The sequence below is a fragment of the Macrobrachium rosenbergii genome, chromosome 36 (genome assembly GCF_040412425.1).
Source record: "Macrobrachium rosenbergii isolate ZJJX-2024 chromosome 36, ASM4041242v1, whole genome shotgun sequence".
NCBI classification, from domain to species: Eukaryota; Metazoa; Arthropoda; class Malacostraca; order Decapoda; family Palaemonidae; genus Macrobrachium; species Macrobrachium rosenbergii.
In genome coordinates, this window is record NC_089776.1 from 22584503 (window position 1) to 22609466 (window position 24964).

Consider the following 24964-nt stretch of genomic DNA (forward strand, 5'->3'; position numbering starts at 1 on the left):
CACCATCCCCCACCAACAGAAAGGCTGCAGAAGGAAGTGTAGGGGCACAAAAGACCAGCTCCTGATAGACAAAATGGTAATGAAGAATAGCAAGAGAAGGGGGAACTAACCTACATGGTGCTTTGATTGACTACAAGAAAAGCTTTTGACATGATACTGTACACATGGTTAATAGAATGTCTGAACTGAAATATATGGGCAGAGGAAAACAGCTTCTTAAAAATACAATGCACAACAGAATACAGTACGGTAAGCTCAGACAAGCATAGCAGAGGCCAACATCAGAGAGAGGATCTTCAAGGTGATCAATGTCCCCACTACTGTGAGTAGCCATCATTCTTAATGACAAAAGTAATGCAGAAGATGGATGCTGTACTAACTCAAAAAAAAAGGAGGGCAGCAGAATTAACCACAAGGATGTTCATGAACGACATCAAGCCAAAGTGGTAAGAGCATCAGTGAAATAGATACCATAATCCAGACTGTAAGGATTGTTTCGTGACATGAGGATTGAGTTTGAATAGAAAATGTGCCTAGGTCACCAAAACAAAAGGCAGGGACAAGGACTGTGGGATAGCTACCAGACAGGAATAGCATCAAACATATGGATGAGACACAGACAAATACCTGGGAATAATAGGAGGAGAGGATATAAAATTCCAAAGATGAAGGACACGATCAGGAAAGACACATGAGAGACTCCCATGAGATACTGTCAAAAACTCAACGTTGGAAAAACATGATGAAAGCCAAACACATGGGTGGTACCAGTATCAGATGCAGTTCAGAGTATGTGGAGGGATAAAGGCTGAACTCTGCAGCATAGACCAGAAAACTAGGAAACATGTGACAATACACAAAGCACTACATCCATATATAGACAGACTATACATAATAATAAAAAGGAAGGAGGAGATAGCTACTAAGCACAGAGTGACTGTAACATCAGAGAGCAGAGCACTGGGCACATCTGAAAACCAGTGAAGATGAGTGTCTAAGGAGGCATGAAGAGTTGGACTGATAAACGAGACGGAGACCCAGACATACAGAGACAGGAGAATGGAAACAGAATAGAGGAATGGCACAACAACCAATGCACGGACAGTACAGAGACAGACTAAAGAACTGCAAGCGATGATACATGGCAATGGGCCACAGAGGGGAGAACCTGGAAGGAAACAGGAGGGAATCCTAACAGCGGCACAAGATCAGGCCCAAGAACCAGATATGTCCAAAAACAATAGATGGAAATAACATCTCACTCACACGAGACGGCAATATGAAAGACGACCATAAACCATAGTGCTTCTAACGTCTGGCGCTACAAAGACCCAGGTATACAAAAAAGGCATGAGTCATAGCAAAGCCCTCCTGGAGCCTGTGCAAGAAACACCAGCCAGCTTTCTGCAGCACAAGTGGTGAACAAAGAGCATAGAGGAAGTAAAGAGTGGACAGCTGTGCGTGTCCTTATGGGAAAATTCTGTAACTTCGAGACTGCGTCGCCATCCAATGGTGGAGGTGAACTGTAATTGCATTTGTTTGAGCTGGCATACACTACACTAATGTTGAAGACAAATGTTAGCACTTTGGGAGCGTAATACTATCTTTGATCTTTATTATTATTTATATAGCAATGCATTAATCTGGATTGATTATTTAAATATTCTTTTTGGAAAAAAATTAGTTATACAGCTTATCCCCTCTTTATCCATAACTACTGGTGCTGAACCAGGTTTCATTCAAAAGGTTGAAAATTATGGACGAAAGGAAATAAATAAACAAATAAATTTATAAGATATATCAGGCCAACCTATGAACAAACAAACTCCTCCATTGTATATTGATATCTTTATTGTATTATCCTGAAATTTTTATCTTTATTTTATTATACTGGGCCCGGATGTACTGACATTTACAATGGTGTAAAGTTAAGTTTTTGTTCGTTACTACATTTTACATTTTTGCCCTTAAGGTTTTTTCTAACATTACATAGTTACATATCAGATCGTAACACGCCAAACTTTTTCATTGTTCAGAAAATGAAAGAAAACAGGAATATTATCAAAAGGAAAGCTAGAAAATGAGAATGTGAACACTATCAGAATTCGAAGACATCACTAGTATGTTTAGTACATCTTAGGCCCTACATCAGTAAGTATACACATTTTCTGTGTATTCCAGATGACTTGAAATTGAGTTTTTGGTTCTTTCTGACCTGCAACTAAAGAATTTTGTTTGCATCTTAAAGTGTGACAGGTGATGCGTATAAGGGGTTGACAATGAAGAACCCAGAAGGTGCACACACAGAACAAGCTAAATCTTTCCTTGCATCTTCCTCCAAGCCCATTACAAGGTCTAGAAACTCTGCTTATGTAGTAAATGTCAGAAACCAGCTTGTGTACTCTGCTTTCCCATCTGAGTAATCATGTCATAAAGGAATGCACTTGCACAATTAAATGTCTTCTCTCCTAGTGTGTTACCAAGTCTTCAGAAAGGAAAACATGAACAGGATTGGGTGGATCAAGAGTACTTTGAAACTTTGTCCTGCATTCTCTACAAACCTTGTGACAAATCTTACGCACAATGAAACCTGTGATATATGCTAACACACTGCAGGGAGGGTCATTACTGACTGTACTGATACAGCAATTGGCAGAGAAGAATGTGTAACATCCACAACAGATTTTGCAAAACCTGAAGTCCCTATATTGTTCAGAGTTACCAAGAAGGTATCAGTGCCTCGGCAGTTAGCACCAGCACTTGAACTACACAGTATCCACTGGCGACTTGGGCGGAACGCACTCCTGAACTGACATGCATCTGGGTTGTCCCCAGCCCACCTTCACCGGAATTATTGGAAAATTTTTCCAAACAATCTTGATTGAGTCTGTTGGTTAATAGGTAAGACAGCTTGTACTTTGAATGTAACCCATCCCGCAACTGTAACAGACCTTTGATTGCCATCTGCTATCCAGAGAGGGAAGGCAGCTTTCGTGGACAAAGTGATTTAATACCATCCAACCATCTGAGGCAGTTTACTCGAAACTCCTTGTGATCTGATTTCAGACTCCTGGCATGTTACATTTTTGCATTACTGGTACGAGTTCCACTATTGAAACAGTTGAACAATTGGTCCATCTTCTCAACAAAGTCTGCGTACTCTTAAATCAACACACAATACATTCCTCATCATGAGCATTTGACAGTTTGTGAAAGGGTGTCATATCAACCTAACTAATTAATTGAATATATAATATTTAAATAATTTAACCTTTTACTTAGTACATTTCTCTTCATACCACACTACACCACCAGTGTTCAATTTTTACAAGAAAGTTTGTGTGGCAACAGGAGAAGAAGAAGAATAATGTAACAGTGCAGGAAAGAAGACACCGAAAGAAGGATCAAGAAAGAAGAAACGCAATGATTATGACTGAGAGTTCCCGGAGAAACCCAATAAAACAAACACTGCTATATGAAATAGCTTGAGCAGTAAAGGAATGCTTGATTCGGTACAACAATACTCAGTAACCATTTTAGTGTCTAGACAAAACATGGTGAACGAAACAACCAAAGTTTAGAGTACAGTATACTCTTTGGTCAAAGGAACAACGAGAGAATAACCATCAACAGATCTCATAATTTCGTTAGTGTAAACTTAGTTTTGATAAAATGCAACTGAAAACATATCACCCACCTTTCCTTGTCTTTGGGGACTCAAAAAAATGATAACTCGGGCCTTTGAATTACAGCAGTTAACTGCAGCACAGAATCAGTCCCTATCATGTTGTTGGCATCTCCCAACCCACCACGCGCCTCCGGTAGAGGTGCCACGGCCGCCACAGCTACAAGGGAAAGGCCCTCTTGCTTCTCATACCCTTTGCATGAGTGACCACCCTGAGGAAGTGATATAGAAAACAATCATGCAAAGGTTCTCTGGGACTATGGTATCATTACAGATAGGGTGATATGTGCCAATAGACCAGACAAAACCAAGAAGAAAGTATCACTCATTGATGTTGCAATACCATGGGACATCAAAATAGACGAGAAAGAAAGAGAAAAAATTGATAAGTATCAAGACCTGAAAATAGAAATAAGAAGGATATGGGATAGGCCAGTGAAAATTGTGACCATAATCATAGGAACACTAGGCATGATCCCAAGACCCCTGAAAGGAATCTGGAAGAACTAGATGCCGAAGTAGCTCCAGGACTCATGAAGAAGAGGTAAGAAACAGCCATAGCAGAAAAATGATGACCCCCTAAGGAGGCAGGATGCAACTGAACCTCATTAATTATAAAAAATCCACCTCAGTCGAATAGGATGACTGTGATAGACAAAAAATATAATAATAATAATAATAATAATAATAATAATAATAATAATAATAATAATAATAATAATAATAATAATAATAAACACTATTATCAGTTATCAATAATTAATTACCATATCATATCTAAAATTGAAGTGTATGTCAGGTTTTGCCAAATTAATAGATAACTTACTGAACAATTTTTCTGTGTAAACATTTAGCAAGGAATTCTCTGCAGAGGCCCTGATCCTTGGGTGGGATGGGTTGGGGTGGAGGGTGCCAAAATTCCGTTTCGCCGCCGCCATCATCTCCCCCCTTTCCTATCCCGGGAACGTCCGTGCTTTCAGAAAATAGGATCCCTTTGGCGTCTCTGTCCACACTAGCGGCATGCCCACGGGCACCTCCAGCTGTTCATATTTTCTCGGCCTAAGCAGTGTTACCAGACACCACATCATTTTTTGGTTCCATACCCGGGTCGGGTCAGTATAGTGAACGTTATGGGGAATAAGTGTTTGCCTGGCCGGGCAGTGTCCGCTAGTGGGGACAGGTGACAGGGCCATGTCTGTCCACTAGCGGCATGTCCGCCGGCACTTCCAGCTGTTTATATTTTCTCTGGCTCTGGAAGCAGTAAGATGACAATCGTGATCGCTCTGGCCCACTCGGTCAGTCAGCAGTGGAACGGTTACGTGGATTTAGTGTTTGCCCGGTTAGGCAGTGCCCGCTAGTGGACAGGGCCTAAGGTCTCTGTCCACACTAGCGGCATGCCCGCTGGGCACTTCCAGCTGTTTATATTTTCTCTGGCTCTGAAGCAGTGTTACCAGACAACTTACTGTTCTGGTTCCATTTGTCACAGTATAGTGGAACGGAAGCCACGGGAACAGTGTTTGTCTCAATGGGCAGTGCTCACTAGTGTGTGGACAGGGCCCAAGAGAGAGAAAGAGATCGAGAGGAAATGCCTGGTAGAGTCACTAGCTGACGAAGTCCTCTCCTCTGATTCTATTCTTCTGAGAATGTGGAAGCAGTGGAATACGCACCATATTTAAAACCACACGGTTAAGAATAGATAAGACTAACGTACGACTTTTGTATTTGGAAAAAAGAAACTCACTGTATTGAAGGAAATAAAAATTTATTTTAGTCACGCCAAACGCAGAGGCGCCAAAAGATTTAGTCCTTATTCTATATATTTGTCTAAATAGATTATAAAGCACATTATGTACTGGTGATATTATTGAAAATGTCTTTAGATCCTTCCTTCAGACAATATATTTACATAAAAAGGAAATCCTTGGAGAATAATCGGAGAGCAGTTGGTGTCGCCATGCATATGTCTATAATTACTTCTGAAAATGCCTATACAATGCAAGTGGATTTGGTGCCAACTGGAGTACCAAACATTATCAGATATAGTGTTTTGTCACTTGCTTTGTTACCGATAATCATACTCTGTCATTATTTGAAATGATCTTAAAACCAGGTCAGATTATTCATTTGTGGCCTGTTGATTTTGTTTGATGTCGGTGTCATTTTTCGTGCGAGACTTTCCAGCAGAAATGAAAGCAGAACTAGTATTTCGATATTTCGCAACAGAAGTTCCAATATTTGAATAACAGAATTAAAAAGGACATAATAAGTAACTCGTGTAAAATGATACGGTACACTGACAACGAGAACAGCTTCATGCGATCAAGCTTCCTCTCCTCTGTGTATCTGCTCTTGTGTTTGTTCTTCCAGAAGAATGAAAATGTCAGCTAAAACATCGGGCGGTATGTTTTTTTTATCTGGAATGATACGTTTATCTTTAGAACGTAATTTTCCGTAAGTCCAGCAGCAGAGGAGGCATGTAGGTAGCTCACTTGAGCTGTGTCGTCTGCAAAAAATGTGTCTCTGATTTTCTCTTACCTTATTTTTCTTAAATGGGTATTTGTTAATGTTTTCCAGTTCATATGAAGTAGGTTACGCTTGATATATTACGTGGGCAAAAACATCACGGTTGCTTTTAGGGAATTTATAATGATAAGGTTCTTTGTTTTTATTTTTTATCTCTTATGTTTAGGTTTCTTGAATACATCCATGGCTGCACTCTTGAGTATGCCTACATGCAAGCTACTGTTGAGAAAAGTCCTTCACCCAAATTTCTCAAGCCTTCTGATTTTCCTAGTAACTACCATTTGGGTGCCCTTCAACAAGCGTAAAAATATGCCTAGCTTGTTATACAACTTTGAATGTCAACGGGTGAAAATGCCAGTGAGAGAATTCATGAAAATTTCCCCCCATGGTGCAACAGGAAATAAAGTCACCTCTTCGTACGGTTTTGCGACACTCAGACACTCAGAATGTTGTTGTCGTTGATGGAGCTTTCCCTATGCCAGAATAGAGTTTCCAATGAAGACAGTCTTTAACTGCCCAGACAACGGTGTGTTACATATAACTACTCGTAATCAAACGGTTAGACACTAGCCTTAACAAACAGGCGGGTTCCATTTCTTGGTGAGGGGGAATGGTTTGAGCACACCATTTTTACCTCTGTTGACCTATGCAGTGAATTACTGATTATATCTGGTAATTACTCGACTTTATTGAGTCGTAACCATGGTAGAGAAGTGTATGAAACTCGCCACCTCATCCCGAACGGTAACACCTTCTTGACACGGACTTCCTGGGAAGACACGTGGGTGAAATTTGCTTGTTTGGATATATATATATATATATATATATATATATATATATATATATATATATATATATATATATATATATATGTGTGTGTGTGTGTGTGTATGTGTGTGTGTGTGCGCGTGTGTCTGTGTGTGTATATATATGTATGTGTATATGTATATATATACTTATATATACATATGTATATACATACTGTATATATAGGCATACGTGTATGTATGTATGTATGTATGTATATATATATACATATAATATATATATATATATGTTTGTATGTATGTATGTATATATTATATAGAAGACTTGGAAATTCGAGAACAAGTGGCTTTGATTCAACACTAATAGGGGGGCAAATTACAGTAGTTATGAAAACGATCAACTCTAAATGCCTGGGCTTCGGAATTTCTACGAAATTGAGAAGCAACGTGACAGATGTAACAGCTCTTGAGCGCGAAATCTAATCCGCCCACTAGATAACAAAGACAGTTATATCTTTCTGGAATTAGAAAAAATAAAAAGAGCTTTCCAGGGGGCGGGGGAAAACCTTCATATCCGCCTTTTCACTAGAGCGAAGAAAATGAAAACAGCAATGATATACACGACAGGGTCGTATGAAGGTACTCCTGCTGCATTACAGTAAACAATTCACTAGGAGCTACAAACAACAAAATTAAAATAACTGACTTTTCTTACCAATAACACTGACAGGAGGTTAACGGATTAATTATGGGTTAAATGGCGTCACAACTATCAGGGTCACAGACTGACAAGAGGTTAAATGGAGATCATCTCAGTATGTACAAGAGCTTCGCCACGGGTTTTTGCAATAATTATAAAAGTTGGATCAAAAAGAACCAATCCTGAAACAGCTACGAAATTAACTTCTTCCGTTCATTATGTCCACACTGTGTTAATGCATAAAAAAAATACCAGTCATAGACACCGTAATAAGGATTCTAAATTGAGCATTGGAACCCAATCCCTGTCAGATTATAAACTCGAGGTCCGGGAGGAGACAAAGAGAATTAAACGGAATTTGTATAACCCAGGAGGATTCACATTAACACGTTCTGTTTAGTCGTCAACAGATTATTCGCAACTCCATTCCAGAAATTCTTTGGAATTAGAATCTAGCATTCTCGCTTTATCTCTCATTGACGGATGTAACATTAATAAAACTGAAAATCGGAGCCTTTCGTAGATTTTAAGATCTAAATTCTTTAAAATGCAATTGCACAAAGACTGCTCTAAAATCTACACAATTTCTGCTTTTGAAGTGCAAAGTCAACGATTTAATTTTGGTAAACGGCAACTCTAAATCAAATCATCTAGAGGAAATAAAATTTTCCGTTTTTGAACTGTCTCACAGTGATACTATGACTATAGGCATACAGTAGACCAACAAACGTTACACCTACGCCTATACAAGAACCGACAACAAAATTATCCCGAGGTCGTAACAGAAATCATTGGCTCAATTAGTATTATAAACTAGTCTTTTACTGGATCACCAACAAACAAATAAATGACAGTCACAATGATTTTATTACTTTAAGACATGTCTCGTAAGTAGGTATAGTGTTTGTTAAGCCACAAATATCGTTTTGAATCGTATTTACAATACCTTGGGAATGTTATTCCCGAGCTATAGTGAATTCGATATTAAACGATATTTGTGGCTTCCTACATACTGGTATAAATATATATATCTATACATATATATATATATATATATATATATATATATATATATATATATATATATATACATGTATGTATATATGTATATGTGTATGTGTGTGCATATTATATATATATATATATATATATATATATATATATATATATATATATATATATATATATGATACCAAAATAGAGCATGTGGACTTCAAAGCAACAATTCCATCTCAAATGGTAATAGGATCATCAGTTAACTTGCAGATAAAGGGATAAAGCGCTCCCAAACTCCTCGCGGAATACCCTGAGCTCCTTAACAGGAGATGGAGAATTTGTACCAGATTATTGCAGCGTCGCAGCGGAAGCTTAGAAGAAAAATGGTGTGTCTTGCAATTCCCGTTAATGAAAGGATTATTTCGAAGCCTCTTCTTCAGACGAGCGTGCACGCAAATACCACTAAATCACACACACACACACACATATATTATATATATTTATATATATATATATATTATATATATATATATATATATATATATATATATATATATATATATATATATATATATATATATATATATATATATATATATATAATGTGTGTGTGTATCAGGAAAGAGGGAGAGAGACAGAGGAATTTCCAGTCTTTCAAACAGAATCGAACCTAAGAAAAGCTTATTTAAAGACCTCGACCGACCATTCAGTGTTTGTCATCAACATCTGACTTTGAGGTTTTTGATAAAATGTGTTGTTCCGCTATCTAATTTTCTCGTAACAAAAGCCAACAACACAACAGAAGAGAGACAGGGAGATCAATGTGCCATCCGCGAGTTCACAACTACGCAGCACCTAATTGCACCGAACAACCAATTAAACTTGACGGAATTACTAGGTAAGCATGAGTTCCCTCCAATTAACAGAGCTGCTGTAAAGATAAGGTATAAATGAAGAGTGCGACGTGTCTTATTCTACACATAAAACGGTTAAGTACTTCATCAAAATAACATAAAATCAAGACCTTCACGAATTAAGTAATATTCATTAAAACGCAATACACAAATGAACGGTGTCAGAAATATATTTCAGAATGATCGATGTTATTAATAACGTCATCAGTTGTCACAACTGCCAATGTAATAAATAGCGTTGATTTTGATAAAGGACGAATGAATTGGGACCAGAGCGGTAAAGTATTATATTGAGAAGGAAATGACAACAAACTTTAAATATTCAGATGTCACCTTCCGATATTTTTCTATATAACTGTTAACAAATGACAATAATTAATATCAACGAACTACCGTGAAAACATAAGGATATATGCTAAGAAATTTTATAAATACGAATAGAAGATTAATTTCCTAATACTTGATTATAAATACAATTAAGTCATTATTTCGTTATCATTCCGGATATCAGTTCTTCGGATACAAAGAATTCAGGACAATGAGTGGCGGTGCCGTGACAATAGGCTTCGAGATGAAGAAGGAACGTTATCAGAAAATGAGAGTGGATTATGATCTCCGATGTAGCAGCTAAAATAATGGAAACTAAATTACTTTCCTTTTATCGCGGTTTTCTTTTGCAAAATCATCGATGATAATGATATTACCGTCATGAATCTGATGTGTCAGGTCCCGTCATTATGACTTTTGCATGAAAACATGAGTCCTCTGGTCTGTGAAAAACACTCAAGAAAAGAGGAATTAAATTAAATGAAGTTGTCTCTGCTACTGATAATCGTTAATTCTATTGTCTAATTAGTTCCTACACTTTTGTCGTTACCTCATGTTTATTAGTGAATTAGTCCATACATTTATCATTTACGTACAATCAACTTTGGTTGGCCTGTGAGTAATTACGCAAAACGAAGCTTCGAGTTTCCACGTCCCTGCTGCTTCTGACCCACGGCAGGTACAGTGAAGGGCGCAAATGATTTTAGGCTAAGAGGAGAGGCGGAGCTACAAGTGTGAAAGGGAGCAATTTGCCAAAATTGTGATGACATCGAGTGTCAGATTCAATAAAAAGCATTTGGGGTGTGTTTTGATCCAGCTACTTGACTGTTTCTCTGTTTCATCGTCAACCTATATGAAAATTTACGTATATAACAGTATTAACACAGCAATTATAAAAAAATAAAAGGTAACAGAATGCTGGAACAAGAACGGAGATGTCACATTGTATGACGTCAGAACTATTACTTAAGAACCACAATAAGTGTTAAATTCACCCAGTGAATTAAAGTTCTGAGGATACATTCCTGCAAAACAGCTGGCGAATGAGGTACAACATTCATCCCTGAAGAAGGTTATGTTTTTCGTTCGGTCTGTTTGTTCGTTAGCAGAATTACGTAGAAGTTATGTCTGCATTATTACGAGTATTTTACCTAAGGCGCACCTAGAACTGGCAATAACTGAATGCATTTTGGATGAGTAGAAGGTGGGCCTTTTGGGGAGTGAATTGCTCAGCCTTGGCGGAGGTATGAGGTCTTCAATGTAAGTTAAACACCAAAAGAAATCTTCAATTCCAAGTGAATTTATTATTGTTTGTACACATAAACAGAGGAAAAGCCCAATAAAAAAATTATGAAAAGTAAAAAAAAAAAAAAAGGAAAATACCTCAACTGATAAAAGGAAAATAAAAACTCTCGAATCTAATGAAAGCGTCATGATTCTGCCTTTGGGAATAAAGACAGGAGCAGACCAGGTTTCATTGACAAAAGGTGAAAGGTTACATGCCTCGTTTTCCCATTTAGTGCAAGAAAGGATTATAAAAGAACTCCCATCAATTAAATGACACAAGGTAATTGAATAATCTGTTTTAAAATATAACGAAAAAAATGCGCCAAGGGTTCTTTGGCACAATCGAGTTTTCTGGTACAGCCGCTACAGCGTATAATCAAAGCCAACGAAAATAGACCTATCTTTTGGTGGTCTCGGTATAAGGCTGTATGAGCCGCGGCCATGAAACTTTAACCAGGGCCCGGTGGTGGCCTGTCCTATATCGTAGCCAGCCGCACCATTATGGCTAACTTTAACCTTAAATAGAATAAACACTACTGAGGCTAGAGGGCTGCAATTTGATATGTTTGATGATTGGAAGGTGGGTGATCAACTAATTTGCAGCCCTCTAGCCACAACAGTTTTTAAGATCTGAGGGCGGACAGAAAAAGTGCGGACAGGAAAAACTGCGGACAGAAAACTAAAAAGTGACTGAAACCGCTTCAATAACAGTCTACCACTAAGGTGTATATGGATATTGCATTTTGTTCACGGTTAATCTTGTTGTACTTACATTTGGGTTCAATAAGCCTTCGTGCATCGAAGAGATTAAAGAAACTTTCAACACTGCTGTTTTTACAATCAATTTCTCATGACAATTAGTGGATCCTCTTGATAAGTTTCCGTTTAGAGATCAAGTATACCTTAGTTTAACCAGACCACTGTTGATTAAAGCGCTGTCCTGAAAGAAAGACTTATTTTACGTGGCTAGAAAAACCTAGCAACTGATACAGCTTATTGAATCCGAACCACATTATACCGAGAAATGAATTTCTAACACCAGAAAAAAATGGCCGGCCGGAGAAAAAATCAGGTTGACGTTAAGAACGCTTAAAGAAAATTCGTGATGCAGAAAAAATGATAAGTGATGAGATGTGAATTAAGTTAACATGAAAAAAATACTACTTCTTAGGTAGGGATAATAAAGAAACTTGACATTACAATCTCACATAAAGTAACCGATACTAAGGCGACAGAAGCAAAATATATAAACAGAAATGATTAACTCGAATGAATCAACCACAACGAGCAAAGGGGTAATGAAATTATTGAAGAGAGAGAGAGAGAGAGAGAGAGAGAGAGAGAGAGAGAGAGAGGAGTACAATGCTTTCGTATTTTAAATAGATGTTTAGTTGCCCACTATTCGAAATCCTATCAAAGACTTAAATGAATGAGCAATCATTTGACAAAAGAACAAAGTTCCAGACTTATAACTTTTAGTAAATGAGGTATCCTCAAGTCATCAAATTATCTCTCTTGTGAGTTTGTGGAACTTGTTTCTAATTACACTCTGAATAATGCACAATAAAACTAATGACTTATTGTAATTGAAATTCATTCACAGAAGTTCACTTCTTCAGATGGAAAGGTCATACATAAAACTCTGATCTTGTACTTCTCTATGAACCTGAATTAGCAAAAGGAATTAGGAAAAGGTTCAGAGAAGTCATCCATGGTCTAGACTTTAAGAGTAATGTTCAATCTGATCAAAGTCATATTCATGCAACCGGAGTTTCATCTGGTATCTAATAATTATTCAAATAGAGAGATGATTAAAATTGAATATAAAGATTTAACAAACCATTTCATTCGTTTCCAGGCTGTGGAATTTTCTATATTTCAGTTAATTTAATCATTCCTTGGATGTACGTCTGTTTCACGGATACTTCACCAGTTAAGACAAGAAGTCCAATCTTGCTATGGCTAATTATGTTCTAGGGCAGTCATGCCAGTCAATGTCTCCACAACATGAACATATTACAATATGAAATCTTTAAACAACCACCTATGCATTAATACCCCCTCCCTTATATATCATCGTCTTTAACGTCGGGTAAAGCAAAAGGCCTCTGACAATTCTGCAACTCACATCTTTCCTGAGACTTATCTTCCACAAATTCCCACTCATCTCCCGCCTACCGTTTCATAACTTTCATCCAAGTAGGTCTGGTCTTACAGTATCATTTCTGACTTCTAATATTTTTCTTAAAGCTTTATTCTCAAATTTAAAATAATCTTTTGTATAAAATTTTACTGTCACCTTACCTAGGTCCAATCTCTCTTTTCCCATATTTTGTTACGGTGATTTCCAAATACCTAAGATGTCCAGGCTATATCCCTTGAATTAATTTTCCATACCCATTGAATTAATTTTATATCTGTTCCATTTTTCCAATGTGAGTCAGGATTCTTATGTTTCAATTTCCAATTTTCAATCTATCCACAGTATTTATAGGCTGGGATATTCTTAGCCCAGGTCCTGGGGCCATTTATAAACTGTGTCTACCCATTTAAATGTGTGTGTGTGTGTGTGTGTGTGTTTGTGTGTGTGTGTGTGTGTGTGTGTGTGTGTGTGTGTGTATGTATAAGGTTTTTTAATCGTTCGATTTCCTCGTATTTCTAGACGTCCTTCCTTGAATCCAAAATTGGAAACAAATGCACGTGGCTATAAGATTATATATATATATATATATATATATATATATATATATATATATATATATATATATATATATATATATATATACACATACATACACAGTATATTTATATATAATTATAATTAGAAATATATATATTATATATATATATATATATATATATATATATATATATATATATATATATATATATATATATATATATATATATATATATATATATATATATATATATATAATAATGTTATCCTTTATCCAGATTCATTGATACCGATCAGCAACACAGAACCTATTTTCAAAACGAGTGAAATTCTGTTGAGGTGTTAGCTAAAGTAGAAGAGGTAAGGAATTATTGTCTAATCAGTTCAGCAGTGGATTGAGACCTACTTGTTGTATCGTTAGGATGGGGATTTACATTAAATGAAGAATATTTGCTGTGTGAAATATGTTTCTATTTTCCATTACAAAAATATTTATTATCAAAAAGCCTGGTTAACATATTTCTTCCATATTTTACTATCATATTAAATTAATATGCCTGTAGCAACGTAGTATATATGAAACGAAATACTAATACATTGCGGTTAGACTTCAATATCCCGAGTCGCGTAACGGAATTTAACACAAACAATAAGAAATTTTTTTCTTATCTGGTACAGTCGCTCTGGAAAGTTCTGTCATACTTTTCAGTGAGTTTCGTTCATCATAAGATATTTTGTAAGTTTTGAAATCCCATAGACCAAACTTTATAGTTAGAACAAGATTAGTATGAATACAAACGACAGAATATATAAAGCTGGCGGAAAAATAACACGAAGAATTAACAAAATTTAATGAAACATTTTGAAACCCAAAACTATCGTTTGGTGAAATTACAGAACTGAAGTACGGAGCACGTTGATTTTCAAAATCTCAATAATTGTCAGCATTTACTTTTACCATTACATTCGAATATTTATGTTTAAAACTCAAATAATTACATTAATGTCATGTAGAAATTCGTTCCAGTCTGAAAAAAATTGGAATATTATTTCCTCAATATTTCAGTGACACTGTCCGTTATGACGTCATTCATCGCGTGGGCGGGAAAACAAACGATTTAACACAAATCAGTAGACTGTCAACTTTATCGAGAAGTGCCTTCACTGTTGGTGTCACAGGAAAACACAATAAGCTTTTTAATGAAATTACGTGAAGAATTGGTTGAATGAAAAAAAAAAAATAACATGTAGAATTTAAAGAGGGTAGGACTAACAATCCAAGTAAAACACTTTCACTTATGATGAATTTTAGTTTTTTTTTTTTTTACTGTAAGTCTGTTATGACAATCCCAGTGATGCGTTTCATACCGTTCCGTCCATAAGAATGAAGGCTTTATTGTCATAACGTCTGTCATAAGAATTGAGCATTTATTTAATAGGTCTATTATAAAGATTAGACCTTTATACTTCTCTTTATAGGCCTATTATAAAAATAACACTATATCATTATAGGTCTATTATAAGGGTTTGATCTTTATACCACTATAGATCTATCCTATGAACTGGACATTTGGATCAGTTTAGGTCTATTGCAGGAATCAAGGTTTTATTTCCTTATAGAGCTATTATTCAGTGCACATTTTATACATACTTTGTTTTATTCTGGTACTTCTTTCCTTTGACATATATATGTGCATATATATACATATATATATATATATATATATATATATATATATATATATATATATATATATATATATATATATATATATATATATAATATATATATATATATATATAATTCACACATAAATGTAAATTATTATATGACTTTCGTATATACAGAAATAGGGAGTGGGCGTAAGATATATACTAATGTCTTTCTTCTTCATTTTTTAATTATAATTTTCATCACCGTTTACAATCGTTTTATCCCTTTCAGCTACTACCCTGAAAACATAAACTATCACAAAAGAGCGGATGGCTGCAAGTTGTCTGGGAGAACTTACAGAAGCTGACGCACGAATGAACAGTTCCCAGTATATTAGCATTCCAGAGGAAGTTTTGGTGCCATCAGAGCCAAAATCTAAATATGTAGTCATGGACAACTCTTCTGTCCATAATGCTGACCAAATTTGTTCAGTGAACATCCACAAGTAATCAGAATTGAATGGCCAGGAAAGTCGCCTGACTTAAATGCAATTAAAAGTCTTTGGGGTTATATATATAAGTAACAAAGGGGGATGCAAGTAATACAAAGACCAGGGAGCACTTAATAAGACATGCCAAGTCAGTCCGAGAGTCACTTAGTCCTAAAAGGAACGGAATAAACATTTGTGAAAAGACAGAGGGTTCAGTGTCTAAGAGATTATATATTAAAATTGACAATAGGGGTTCATACTTGAGTAACTGAAAGCGCGCGCGCCCGAGAGAGAGAGAGAGAGAGAGAGAGAGAGAGAGAGAGAGAGAGAGAGAGAGAGAGAGAGAGAGAGAGGGGGGGGATGGGAACACGAATCTTTAAATTCTGCTCTATTTAAAGTTTTATGTAGTAAAAGTCTGACTATGCACTGCACTTATTTGTTTATTTAGCTACTTACATAGGTCTAAGTGAAAAATGTAGTATAGATTGTAAATATACAGACGAGTACGGATAAATACATTCATTCATATCATATTCAATATTTCATTTACGTAATATCTTAAAGGACAATGTTGTTGTTAGTCGTAGCAATGCTCAGCAAACAAATACATATGGTTATGGTAAAGGAATGGGAATTTATTGTAAGAGAAGCAATCAGTGCGGCTTACACACCACCAAGCGCTCACCCCACCCCCTATCTCTCTCTCTCTCTCTCTCTCTCTCTCTCTCTCTTATAATATTAGCATCTGCTAAAACCAATAAGAACAAAAGGGAAAACATTAGAAAGAAATGTGATAAAAAAACAGCTCACTTATTATTTCCTATAAGAGACTACTTTGTCCTGTAGTAGGCCACATATGACCTGGTGATAGTCTGATGGATGGCTTCGTGAAAGTTGCCAGTTACTGTTTTGTAATCTGTCCGAAACGCGATGAAAAGTGTGCCAAAACTTTCCAGAGCGACTGTACAAAGCTGTTATGAAAAAGCAGTGATAATTTTAATATAACTTAATACTTTCCATTACAAAGCAAACTGAATATCCAACATTTTCTGTGATAAAAATACAAAATTAATTTACCAAAAATTTTCGAGCCTTGTATGCTAGCTTATCCGTTTACGCGTGATTTGCAAAGGAAAAGTCTGACGTAAGACTTTCTAATTACGTTAAAAGCGATTAGCTAGTCTTTTATTCTCGAATAGACGTCTTGCTACATATATTTTTCACAAGTAAATGAAATCCGTATTGCAGAGAAAATAAACCAAGGATAAAAACGCAATTAATAAGACATACACTCGTCCATCCATACAGCACATGAACCAGGATTTCGTTTAGATTATGACAACGAACTTTAATGAACTGTTGTTGGAACGCTAAATGTTTTTGGTTTCTATAATGAAGAGAGCGAACCAATCTTGGTTGTTAAAAAAAAAAAAAAACAGAAAAACTCAGTCTCCTAGAGAGTTAGTCCAAGGAGATGGGTTGAACGAATCTGAAAAAAGAAGAATAAGGAGAATTCCACATTATTCATACTAATATCATTATTATAAAGCCAACTGCAATCCTAGCTTGACAAGCAGAATGCTAAAAGTCTAGGGAAAGCAGCCCGGTCCGGAAAAAGATACTGCGAAATAAAGGAGAAATAAAGCAGAAAAGCAAATAAGAAAAACATAAAAATAACATCAGTAAGATGAATAACTTTAGTAGCCTATGAAGTGAGACTGATGTCAGCCTGCTAAACATAGGCATTTCCACCAAAGTTTAAATGTCTTAAGTTCACACGATTCTTTACGCTATCAAGAAGTCACCCCATAATTTGGTCACGACAAGAATGAAAATAAATGAAACTCCTGGAAAACTGTAGCGCTGAACCTCACAGAAGGAAAGGGAAGACGGTTAGAAATAATTGTATATCTGATTCTACGAGACAGATGGTATAGTCTGGGACGATGTGAGTGGAAAGGGTGATCAGTTATGAAAAATTTACTGCAGCTTGCACAGTGAGGTAATGAAACGTGTAGTAGGAGATGAATATCAAGATTAGGAATACGATACAGTATTTAATATAATTCCTGTTTCCGCCCAGGAGTTCGAGATGAGAGTCAGCTGCTGACGACCAAAGAGGGGGGAAAATATCCAAAACATGGGGAATAAAAGAATAACATAATTTCCTCAGGACAGACAGATCTCCAAAGATCTTGAAAGACTTGCTCAGTATGCCGACATTTTGTGTAGCTGGAGAAGAGATTGACACATGGTCAACTACAGGTGAGTTTCAATTAAGAAGGACGCTTGGGATTTTAAATGAGTTGCTGGTAGTTGCAGACACGGTCTAGGACTAGATGGAGAGGACGGTGGAAAATCCAGTATTCTAGACTCACTAACCATACCTTGAGTTTGTTATGGTATAATTTCATCATCCATAATTTGCACCACGCACTAATTTTAGGTAAATTTCTTTTAGGAGATTCAGCAACCACAACGCTATTCTCATGGGATAATATCGCTGCAAAGATAAAAGCAACGTACGCATAAGCAACCACCTTGATTGCAACACCAACCTCATATCGTACGTACATAATATCAAAAGTTATGTGCCAAGAACAACTACCCTTAGTAACGACAGAGAATACGTTCCTGTAATTACGACAATACCAGTCAACAATTATATTACAACAACTTGGAAATTCATTAATAATAACAATAAATTGTGAAAACTATTGCCGCATGATATACATCGTCAAAAGCAGCACTGGAAACTGAATGACGAGCATCATATGCAACCAGGCACTACAAAAGCCAAACTGCGAAATAGGGAACAAGCGAGTCATTTCAGAGTAGGAACAGGAACGTTTTGCCAACAGATGTTCAAAAACTTTGTATAATGTGAGTTCTAGGAGGAACTAGACTGAAACCTGGAAGGGAAAAGTTTAAAAGCTTGATTAAACCGGCTGACATGTTACATGTCCGATGAATACAAGATGTGGACACGAATTCATTCCACGCGAGGTCAGAAGTCGACGAATAAGTCGGCTGCAGTAAATAGTGGCCTTAAATGTTAAATTAATTACATACTCTAGAACAGTTGAGTGATATTAAGAAAATAATAATAAATAAACTCCTGTTTTATAGCACCACGGACCACATTTTTTAGTCTGTGGTAACATTACTCTCTGCAATCACCATAACAATATTAATTCAAGTGGAGGGAAAATTACAATTTTTTTGTAATATAATTTTTTTTTGCTTTACGGTTATAAACCACACTCTTCCTTTGTAAGACTTCCAAAAAAGTTGCAGTATCTAAATATTATATATATCGCGCATCGGAGATTTTTTTTTGTTACGGCATTCATTCGTTTAAATTCCAGACAACAAACGCAAAGTTACGATTTTTCAATAAACCTGTTCTTCTATGCATGTCCGGAAAGGTTTTTAATGCGATGCATACAAACATACATAATGTTATATATATATATATATATATATATATATATATATATATATATATATATATATATATATATATACAGTATACAGTATATATATGTATACACAGATGCCCATATATCTATATATATATATATATATAGGTATATGTACAGAGAGACCTATGAATATACAGCATATATATATATATATGTGTGTGTGTGTGTGTGTGTGTGTGTATGTGTGTGCGTGTGTGTAGGACATATAAAATTATTACATTCAGAAATCTTGAATGAGTTTTTAGTGAGCAACTAATAATACTGTGCAACTCATACTCAGAAATATAACGTTAGAAGGATTTAAACTGACAAGAGCTGCTGACCCTTACTGACACCTGACACTAATTACATCAATGAGGACTCGACCCCGTTATGTATGCAATGGCTTCGTGTTTCAAAGTGACACACTCTATTATGTGAATTTCAAAGCTCTCAGATTAAAGGACACAGAGAGAGAGAGAGAGAGAGAGAGAGAGAGAGAGAGAGAGAGAGAGAGAGAGAGAGAGAGAGAGAGAGAGAGAGAGAGAGAGAGTACGTCTGCAATATACACTGCAGGCAATGTTGCTTTGTTAAGGCAACAATGGCCAAACTACACAATAGGAAGCACGTCTTCCATCTTTCAAACACTTACGAAAATTGTATGAAAATTCTATATTTCAGGTAAGTGGCCCCATTTTCTCAGGCCGTCTGCTTCACTTACGTGACATGTAATGACTTAACTGTCACTATTCTTTGCTGGTGTTGTTATTGTTGGATTTTTTTACCGGAGAAATCGTTACAAACTATCCCTTATAAACTTCCATGCGTTTTCTTTAATAAAGATTAACACCTAAAGCTAAAAATTTTAATTGGAGTCTCCAAGTTTTTTTTTGGAAATTTTCGAGCATTAATGCTCTGGCTTTAAAGCCATAATCGTTCCTGATCTTGGATATTTCCTGAGGTCAACTTCATTAGTTGGTCTTAAGAATTAAACCATCTTCACAGAACATCTGGAAAAAGTTTATTTCCAAGCAATTAAAAAACTAAAACATGAAACATCACACTCTGCAAGTCCAAGATGAAAATTCCAACTGATTCCAAGAGTAACACTCCTCGATAGCTTATATTTTCACAGTTGAATAAACTGCACTCATAATTGAGAATCGAAGCTGATTTAAACAATCGTATTTTTGAAATCTATGAATTCTGCCCGTGTAGCTTCAATTTTTATAACCACAGCAATGACATCAGACTTGTCGGAATCACACGAAGTCTCCAAGGTCATGTTCCGCCTTTCGAAGTCAACAGAATATTATTAATAACTCTTGGATTCCTTGATCCCTCACTGTCGTAATAGAAGATGCAATTAAGTCACGTGGTATAAAAGCACCACATCCAGTCAATAAAAAAAGGCGAAAAGCGAAACGATCCACCGAAAATTCGTGAAGCAGCACCTGCTTGCAAAATCGAATTATGAGGATCTAGAACAATCTCCTGGCCTTGCTTCATCTAATAAGAGATCCCATTCAAATAAATTACCTAAGAATTTTCAGTACTGATCCTAGGCAGCGTGAAAATATAGCAACTTATCTGCTCTAAAAGAAATGATTTAACAAATTTATTGAGTTATCTCACGAATCGGCTCTCTCTTGAGACCTTTCTAAGTAAATGGGTTAATTTTGCGACCCTCATATATACCTGAATCTTACAACCTCCTTGAATTTTAATTATCATGAACATTAGAGTAGTAGTAGAAGGAAGAGGGGTAGGAGGAGAGCAATTATTAATTTTTGTTATAATTTTTCTTTTATATTCGCACTTAAGGCATAATAACTCGCAAGAAACATAGAGGAAAAATCGAAATTACCCTGCATAAATGAATATTCAAGTACAAAATTAAAGTTTTCATCCGTCTACATAATAATAAATAAGACAAATACGAATATTACGTTAAGCAAAAGCAAAAGAATAACGCCATTTGTGACTGGCATTTTCTTTATTTTGTTACTGACAATGAAGTACACTATCAATTCTTAAGAGCAAATTATTGTCTGTATCATAATCGCTACGAATGCCGGTTGAATATTTCCAAGATCCTGAATAAAAGGTCTGATACATCCAAACTTAGCAAAGATACACCTGAACACATGGATGATTTAAGCTATGTGAAAGGAAAAGCGTTCTTTCCAGATAAATCAGAGGTAATTAGCTTCTAAAGGACAAATTTTTAAAATTTTTATTTTTAGAATCTCTCCTATTCAAATGCTACCACAAGGAAAGAAACGGAATCGACAGTCTTCGGTATTACAGCTAATCCCGAGCAACCTTCCTAAATTCCTCGTAGAGTAACATTCTTCAGCGTCTTTTCGGACCGGTGGTTGAGTCTATCAAGCTGAACCTCCTGGGAACGCACCTGGAAAATCCCTTTGGGCGAGTTCCGAGAATCTAGTACTAGCCTTTCTATTTTCTCATTCAAATAATCTTCAAGAGAATATGAGAGAGAGAGAGAGAGAGAGAGAGAGAGAGAGAGAGAGAGAGAGAGAGAGAGAGAGAGAGAGAGAGAGAGAGATTCAAAGAATCTCTTGGGTTTCGTGTGACGATATTGAATATCGAACTATAAAAAACTGTTCAATATTTATTGGTATAAAACTATGAATATTGAGCTGTTTTCCTTATAGTTCATGTGCTTACCGCTTTGGCAATTAGGCTTTATTATAACCCATATCCACTTGAACCAAATACATAGGTTTAACACAAACTTCAACAAAGAGTACCTAGAGCTTCGATTTAACCGTCCTCCAATTGAATAATGTACTTTGTTCTACAACACAGTAAATACTGTCAAACCGTAAGGCAGAAAAACTGGTAAAGTTCCCAGTCCTTCAGTGAGTTTTTTAATGTACAGATTTCTTCGAATAGAATAAAGATTTCCCTTGCTATACCACTGCTATTTATGGATATCAAAATCCCTGATGTCATGTCTATTAAAGTGAGTCAGGGATTTTGATATTCATATTACGTTATAGCAAAAATCAAAAGAATAACGCCATTTGTTTTTCTGGCATTTTCTTTATTTTGTTACTGACAATGAAGTACACAATCAATTTATCAATATCTTAATATAGCAAATTATTGTCTGTATCATAATCGCTACGAATGCCGGTTGAATATTTCCAAGATCCTGAATAAAAGGTCTGATACATCCAAACTTAGCAAAGATACACCTGAACACATGGATGATTTAAGCTATGTGAAAGGGAAATCTTTATTCTATTCGAAGAAATCCGTACATTAAAAAACTCACAGAAGGACTGAGAACTTTACCAGTTTTTCTGTGTTACAGTTTGACAACATTTATTGTGTTTTAGAACAAAGAACATTATTCAATTGGAGGACGGTGAAATCAAAGCTCGAGGCACTCTTTGTCGTATATGGGTTATATATATATATATATATATATATTGCAATAAGGGAAACCTCTTCCTCGCCAACCCTCCTATCACAATTACAGTAAAATATAGCATAAGAGTAAATATTTTAACGTCTTGTGAATCCATAATAAATAAAGCTGTGGATAAATAATTCGCCCCTTTTTGATTTCTCTCTCACCCATCCCTTTGGAAGCTTTAACCTAACTTTGACCGAGCGGTCTGCCCGAGGCCTTAATTCCAAGTGCGGTCCTATGGAGATTAATCCTTGCCTGTGCGGTAGTGACACATGAGAGTAAGCGTGCTGGTGCCATGACACCTGGGCATGCATGACCTCACAAGGCAGCATGCCAGCTAAATGCCACGTGCGAGGCCTCTATAGAAAATGGAGTACCAGCAAAGACAACGCCTGTGCGCCACCTGGATGGAGTGGTATCTTAATCCTCTATTACAAAAGGGGGCCACTCAGGCAGATCGAACTCAGAGATATTGGACGACCTACCCAGGACACTTGCAGTCCTCTTGCTCCCTTCGAGCTGTCCCTTTGTTTTCCCACTTGTCTGGTCTAGAAGGCCGAGTTACTTTTGTGGTGACCCCCTTCATTATCACCCTCGATTACTGGCGCCTTCAGATGAGGAATCCCCAAATTCCTTAAGAAGGTAATGTACCTGAATTAAGGTTCTTGAAGTCAGTCATGTACCCTATTATTTTCTCTCACTATTTTATTTTCTTCTCTTAGTGCAATTTACCTCAGTGAGACCTGTGTAACGTAACATAAGTATATTGACCAGTGTTGCAGGATCAAGTTGCTTGGCACCATAAGTGCAACCCCCTTGATTTCCTTACATTACACTGTCGACTATTTAATAACCGTTGCATTCTCGATTCTAGATAGGAGTGCTTGCTGTGAAACTATCTCATCATCTGTGTGCACAGTCGCCTAACTACTGTATCCCCATTGTGGTGCCCTTTGAAGCAGGGGCCCCCTTGTGTATCATCGTGGATCTTTCATCAACCGTATAACTGATTGTTCAACAGGACTTTGTTCCTCTGTAAATTATCATCCCCATTCTTCTGACTGTCTTATGTAAATATAATTAATTACGAGAACCGTAAGTGTTTACCTGATCACTCCCTCATTTGAAGAAGGCCCTAAGCCAACATTTTTCTCTAATATGCTTTTGTCTGAACCCATACCTAGAAGTTAGATGCTATTACCTCCCCTCCCTTCATGGTAAATTCTGTGAATCTCAGTTAGAATCATTCTGTGGCCTTAAATCAGCCAAGTTGACCTCTGGTCCAGATCAAAACCATATACAATATATATATATATATATATATATATATATATATATATATATATATATATATATATATATATATATATATATATATATATATATATATATATATTATATATATATATATATATATATATATATATACATATACATATTATGCCCTACAACAAGGTCAAATAGGGTCATAATCTCTTTCTACATCTGTTTAAAGAACAGTGTCATATCATCTCACATCCCTAAGATCCTCCGGTAGCAATGGCCAGCATTGGGTCAGCACATTCTTTCTCTCTCATCAACTCCTCTCAATGTACCTATCCTCAAACAAAGGCCTATTGGAATAAAATGCCAAGATACAAAACTAGACTTTATTTGCAAATTTAATGAAAGCATTTCAGCAAAAACTACGGTCATGAAATGGAGTGATTCACACCCCATAAAAATGGAAGTCATAACTAGAGGAAACTCAGACTCACAATCAATCGAATCAATGATTCTAGGCCAACCAATACTAGTGACTAACACCCTGGTCATCAAACAAAATAAAAAGGTCATAATTATTCTAGACCAGAATAAATGTCATATAGTATATTAAAAGAATACAACTTCTAAAATATTCGTCCTCACAGGGCGAACCCAGAATTCCTGTTAAAAGAAACATATCATATATTAAAACCTGAAATGGTGTATAAAAAGATAGATACTTAAACAGAAAAATGCTTAAGGGAGAACAAAACAGAAAAATGCATAA